Raw genomic sequence first — 7,187 nt, 5'->3', positions numbered from 1 at the left:
TATAATATAATGATTGTAATATAATAAGAGGATAAAAACTTTGATGGGAGTGCTTCTTTAAGGCTAAAATCAAATAGGCAGTTTTTGAACCAAATCTCTTGTATGATCTCCTGTGCTTGGAGCATAACACCACAACAAAACTGCATGTTTGATTTTGGATAATAGTATTTGCTTTTATCCAATTCATATGTCCTGTTAAGACATGTGAACATCATATGAGTAGTTGCCATGCTGGAGTCTCCTCTATGAACGAGAGTGTCCCCCACTCTGTTTTGCATGCCCAACCGTTCATTTGAATCAGATTATGTTCACACTGGTCTTGATTCATTTTATATAACAAGTCCAAGCAGCAATAGAGTGACCCCATTTATTTTATGGTCTGTCAGGACCACAATAAGACTTTCACAAAAACATTATACCACATACAGAATAACTTGCACACAACTCCATTATAGCCAACTGGAAATTTTTATTTAACAGGTTAGTAAAAAATAAATATGAGGAAGATAAAGTGGAACCAATTCTCGCCTAACGAAAAATCTTGTGTGGTGTAAATGACCAATTCAAAACTCTTCAGATGTATACAATAGTCTGATTGTCCTAGAAATCCATATTTATAAACCTAGTCTGACTAAAGCCACGTTCACACATTCAGTGTTTGGTCAGTATTTTGCATTAATATTTGTAAACCAAAACCAGGAGGGGAACAACCAGAACAGAAGTATAATAGAAACACGTCACCACTTCTGTATTTATCATCCAATCCTGGCTTTGGCTTACAAATATTGATGTAATATACTGACCAAATACTAAATGTGATAATGTGGCCTCATGGCTCGTGAACACAACAGTATTTTCCGTCCGAGTGCTATCCGTTAAAAAAAAAAAAACGGACAGCACTCGGACCAATGTTATTCAATGGGGCCATGCAGATGAATGATTTTTTTCACTGGCTGAATCTGCATGTGACAAAAAAAAATTTACATCATGTAAGATTTTCCTGGGTGTGAGGCATAAATCGGATGCCATAAGGAGCCATAATATAGCATCCGATTTTTAAGGATACATTTCAATTTTGCAGGGAAGACAACATTCTCCCGCAGAAATACATAAGCAAAACTTCACATTTATTTTAACTTTTAAAAAGGTAAATATATCAGGATGGCGGGCCACAGATACATTAAATTCTGGAACATAGGAGACTGTAAATGGTGTTATAAATGATTAATAGCTCCTGAGTAAAAAATGGATTACATACGGACAGAACACGGATGACAAGGGAGAAATGAAGCGTCTCACTTTTGAATGATTTTTAATACTGTCGTGTGCAGTCCTTACAAAGAAACTCCGTTTCAAAAGTACAAAATGAAAATATTCACAGTAAAACTTTTTTAAGTTTTCCCCTTCTACATCTCGATGACTTACCCAACATACGATAATATGGTCCATCCATGAGAACTGCTTTGCTAAAAAGAAATTGGCCCATGTTATTGAGAATTATGTTAACATTTGAAAGGCAGGTCCGGGACAAAGAAATTTATTTCCCTGGGTCACTCAAGTTCATCCATGATCTTTATACAGTCTTATTTGAAGATTTCTCCACTTCTTTGAGTCCATTAACCTCCAGTTAGCAAAACTCGTGTTGAGCAATCATTTTCTACATGAATATCTTAGTCTGAAAGAACCACATTTTGAAATAAAATATTAAAATAATCAGAAACTAAGTTCTTGTCTATTTTAAGCCAGTTGTGACATTTGATTACATAGAAAAAAAATTAGATTAAATAAAATCACATTATAAATTGGGGATATTCCAAGCTGTAAGGTATCTAAGTAGCAGCACATTTACACTATTAAGATGTAAGAAATATATATTGTGGATGGTACATTATTTTGAATGTTAACAATATATTTAATAGTCTTTATATCTTTTCTAAGGATAACATTTTAATTCCTGAAGTTCCAACTGACAATCCCATTGCAGAAATTGTGCTCCAGACAACAGGCTATGGCTTCACAGCCACTACATTCAGACCACCCAAAGTGACAATTACAAATGAGACTGCAGCCGTAGCTCAGACTGAACCTACGCAAAGTACATATATGACCGTGTCTTATATAGACGAATATGAAACTTCGCCTACTTTATATCAACTTGACTTGAATGCCGATCTTCAAACACGAGAATTGGAAGAATTCATTCAAGACATTAGCAATAAAGTCAATGAAGGTTTTACCGTGCCTTTCAATACCCCACATGCCAACGCTAAAGGAAGTCAAGATGAACTAGAAACAATGCTCGAAAATAATGCCATAGACACCGAGAAAACAACTGATACATGGGCTGAATTTTTGCCCCCATCTATGGAGACAAACAATCTTATACTACCCTTCTCTACTATTACACCTGATGCAGTTGTTCCAGTGATAGATGATCTCTCCAAAGGGAATCAAGAGAGTCTAGCAACTACCAATGCATTTATATATACTACCATTATGGATATATTCAAAACAGAAAATCTCACAGAGATGTCAGGGGATGGTGAAGGTCATGTTGTCATTGAGAAGGTGGATGTGCCTGTGGGACCACCAAGTGAGCACATCTTGGAAGCAATTGAAGATTCCCAGGCATCTACACTACCATACTATACAGAAGGTCTTCTAGAGAGAGGTATATAATATTTTATTACTCTGTATCGTGCCAGCCAATTTAATAGTGGGACATGTTTGCTCTATGAAGAATATTAATTAAATTTAACAATAATAATGTAAAAATGAAAAATAATTATCAACTTTGAAAACACCTCTATGATAAAAACACTTTGATGGAGACAATTTGTTTTTCTTAGATATTTATCACATACAGAAAAAGTGTAAGGCTATCTATAAGAATTAATAATTTAATGAAGATAGAAACAATTGAACGGCACTCACCACTGATTTGTGAAAAAAACAGCACTTTATTCTTTTTTTCACATACCAGTGGTTAGTGCCTCTCCTTACAATTGTTTCCATCTCCATTAAATTATATATTCACTGTCTCCCTTTTGAGCTAAGCAGGGCCAGATCTGGTTGCCCGTTAATCTTTGTTTGCCATATGTTATTCCTGGATTTTTTTGTTGTATAATATTGGTAGCAGTGCCCGAGTTTCTACCTCTTTTTTCATGTGCTAGCCTATAAGAATTAATCATAGCAAAGTATAAAGGTGTTGTCTCATGAAAACCAACCTATTCTTAAAAGGAAGCTGGCATGGCGATCAGCTGATCACTGAAGGTTGGGTTTCTCTCACCTCTTGCAATCAGATGTTATCATTGGGGAAGACAGCCACACATTTTCTTTGCAACAAAGACAGTATAGCCTTACACACCATTCATTTAAATGAATGATCATTCATATAATGGATGGACATACTGGGTCCACCAGAGCAAGAATCACCTCCAGGCCATGTGCACACATTCAGTATCTGATCAGTATTTTATATCAGTATTTGTAAGACAAAGTCAGGAGTGGGTAAAAAATACAGGAGTTGTGCATGTGTTTCTATTATACTTTTCCTCTGAGGCAACGTTCACATGTTCAGTATTTGGTCAGTATTTTACATCAGTATTTGTAAGACAAAACCAGGAGTGGAACAATCATGGGAAAAGTATAATAGAAACAGGTCACCACCAATCCTGGTTTTGGCTTACAAATACAGATGTAAAATACTGACCAAATACTGAACACGTGAACGCGGTCTTAGGCCTCCTTCACATGTCGGTATAAAACCGGTACTGGAAAAAAACAGTACCTGTGTTATCAGTGTTTTTGATCAGTGTGTCATCAGTGTGCCATCAGTGTTTTTCCAGTATGGCAAAAGAAATTACAAATCTTCTCCTATACTTTGCAAAGTTAAACATGTACAGCACATGGAGGGCGCACGGATGCCATTTGTGTGCTGTACGTGTTTTACATGGACCCATACACTTGTCATCCGTGCTGCTGGAAAAAAACAGACAATTCTCTGTGGGATTTACAAGGACACACCACCTGTGTAAAAACACGGACATGTGCACAGCAGCATAGGTTATAATGGGTACGTGTGGCAAAAAAAGCAGATGCCACATGTACTGCAAACACAGATATGGCAAATATCTCCTGGTGAGACAATGGGTTTAAGACTTGTTTTCAGTAAGATAATATAATATATTTTTTTGCATAGTTTTAGGGTATGTGCCCACGATGCAGAAATGAAGCAGAAAATTTCTGCAGTATTTCTGCACGTTCTTGGCAGTCAAAAACGCTTGCGGATTTTACACGCGTTTTTGACGCGTTTTTACAAGCGGATTTGACTTGCGTTTTTCAAATGCATTGGGACCTCAAATCCGCATGCAGAAACGCACAAATAATGGACATGCTGCGGATTTTTCCGCAAGGAAAATCCGCAAGGAAAATTGCGCAGCATGGGCACAGAACATGCAGATTTTCATTGGGGATCATGGAGCACGGATTGCCAAGTGTTTTGCAAGCATTTACGGTGCGGAAAATCCACATCAAAAACGCTTGAAAAATGCATAGTGGGCACACAGCCTAACCGTACTTCTGAAAGTAAGGTTTTAAACATTAAGATTTCTGACTTATTTTCATTAAATCAAACCAATATTAAGCTGGAGTATGTAATGGGATTGAACTCTCACAGTTGTCAAACCAGCTGAATAAACCTGATAAGATATGTTTGTCCGACAATAATCATTATGGCCATTATTGCAGCATAATTGTGCAGAATGTCTGACAACTCCGTTATAGCAATTAAACAGGTTTAATTTTACGAAGATAAAGAAAATATTGGTTCTTTCAAAGTTAATGTGTGGTGTAAATGACCATCTTAGAACAACTCCTCAGATATTGACAATGGTCTGAACAGTTTGAAAATCTGCATGTAATTAATATATCTCTCATCTACAATACAACTTAAGTTATCGTTCATTTAAAGGGAAATTGTCATGTTGAAAAATGGTATCAGATCTGCAGGCCGGATGTTATATATTGTTGAGGGAGAAGTTTCAGTAAAACTGTCATTTATTCACAAAAATCCCTGGTGTTTATATTTATATGCATAAGAGTGCAGTGGGAGCTCCTACTCAGTGATTGACAGTCTTACCTGTGAGATGGTGCATGCAGAGATAGCTGTCAGTCATTTAGTAGGATCACCCAATGGACAATGCATACAAACACCAGGGGGAATCTTTTCCAGCTTATGCTCTATATCATGCTGTCCACAGATTGGGCTGCATTTTAAATTTGGCAGTCGTATAGATATAAGATAGTATGAGATTTATTTGCCATTCAAAAGTGAGTGTACAACTTTCCTGTCATTGACTCTGACCTTCATCAGGTCACACAAATGGTTTTTGCAGAGAGATGTAGATCAAGTTGTAATAAAATGCTATGCGAGAAACATAGGGTGACCAAGAGGTGGACAGGTCCGATCACGTGCTCCTCTGCTAGCAGCCATTGTGTGGACAAAAACTCTGTGCAGATCAGTTTCACTAACAAGCCCAGGAGGAGGACCTGTAATACTTACAATTTAGCATGTGCCACAAAACCATGTCCCCAACACATTTGTTAAAATAAAGATTAAATAACCATCCCCAAAGTTTGAAGAGTTGCCTCAAAAATACCAGAACCCGCCAAAACAAACAATGCATTGCTTCTAGGTCGCCCACGTTCCTCCCTGATTTTTTCCTACAATCTTTTTAGAGATGGTTTCCCCTTTTTGAGTTAATTCACCTTTAATCAGCATTCCTACTGAAAATCTGACTTATTTTAGTTTCAGTAAATCCTAATAGTCATTATATTCCTGTAATACTCTTGTTTCGCAATTATCTATGACATTTTAAATATTGTTTTGATAACATAAACTATATTCTTCTAGAAGGGGTTAAGGACACGATGTAAAAAGATGTATTTGCCTTCCTTTTTAAGATTCTCTACACGCTCACCGACTTTTATTGCATTCAGCTGACATACTGTTTTTGGTGTTGTGCATCTGGTTGATTGTTCCAAATAGCAAATAAATCTGAAATGTTCTGCTGTTTCCATCAACCCTGTGCACGTCTGTGGAATGCACAACACAGTGCTCACATGTAAATGATGGATGTGAGAGTTAAAAGGAATTAAACGCTATTAACAACATGTCATCTTAAATAGATTACATAGTAAATTCTAGAAACCTATATGAAGGTTATTAAACGTTTAGTGGTAGGAGTAAATCATTATCTGCAATCATAGTATTTTTATTGTGATTGCTCATGAGATTGTATATAGTTTTGTGTAGACCTTTAGATTTAATGTGGCTAATAAGTTATGGAGAAGAAATACTTGACATTTTGGTGAATCATAGATTCTTAGGTGTATTTGATGCCAGGATTTCTAATAATGCAGTTTCAAAAGTTTAAATTAAAGTATTTGAATCAAATTTGGAAGATTAACTAATACATCTAAACAACAAACATGTCACATTTCTTCTAAGCTGTGGCAATTCTACTTTAGTGCTCGATCAGTTTTCTAGACTGAATTAAACACTTCTGGATATACAGTAGATGATGCGTTTTTGACTCCTACATCTCAATCCTCAGGTCACTGGCTCACCTGGCTTTACATAATTATACAGGAACACTTCCCTTTAAACGCATGTGCATCAAGTTTAACCTTTCTCAGAAGAATTTTTGTTCTATATTACTTAGTTAATTACATCCTCAATGAAAGCCCTATTGTGAATGATGTCATCATATCTGCCATCATTACTGACCTTATGTGGTAGGGCATTGCATAGTATTACTACTCTAACCGGAAAGAACCCTTTCTATATTAATGTCACCTTTTACCTTTCCTAGACATGTAAAGAATGCCTCTTAAATAATTCTTGTGCAAGTTCTTAATTTTCACCTGAAATATGCATTGCTTATATCTATTAGTAAGCTTAGCTTCTTAGGTATATTTTTTACCAAGGTGAATAAACCTATTATTTTAGGTTTCTTATTGTAAAACATAGGACCCATGCAATTAATAATCTAGCCAGGCCCGTATATGCCACTAAGGGGTTTGGTGCCTAAGGCAGTGCCTGTGTCGAGATTTAAAAATGTATTTTTATTTTTTTTTTTTAACTCTCCCTCCCTCCTCCAGGCTCTTTAAGAAAACCGGCATCT

The sequence above is a fragment of the Phyllobates terribilis genome, unplaced genomic scaffold (assembly GCF_046119375.1).
Source record: "Phyllobates terribilis strain yellow unplaced genomic scaffold, ASM4611937v1 Scaffold_3__8_contigs__length_932513732, whole genome shotgun sequence".
NCBI lineage: Eukaryota > Metazoa > Chordata > Amphibia > Anura > Dendrobatidae > Phyllobates > Phyllobates terribilis.
The sequence above is the reverse complement of the archived record's forward strand: the minus strand, read 5'-3'. Positions refer to the sequence as shown.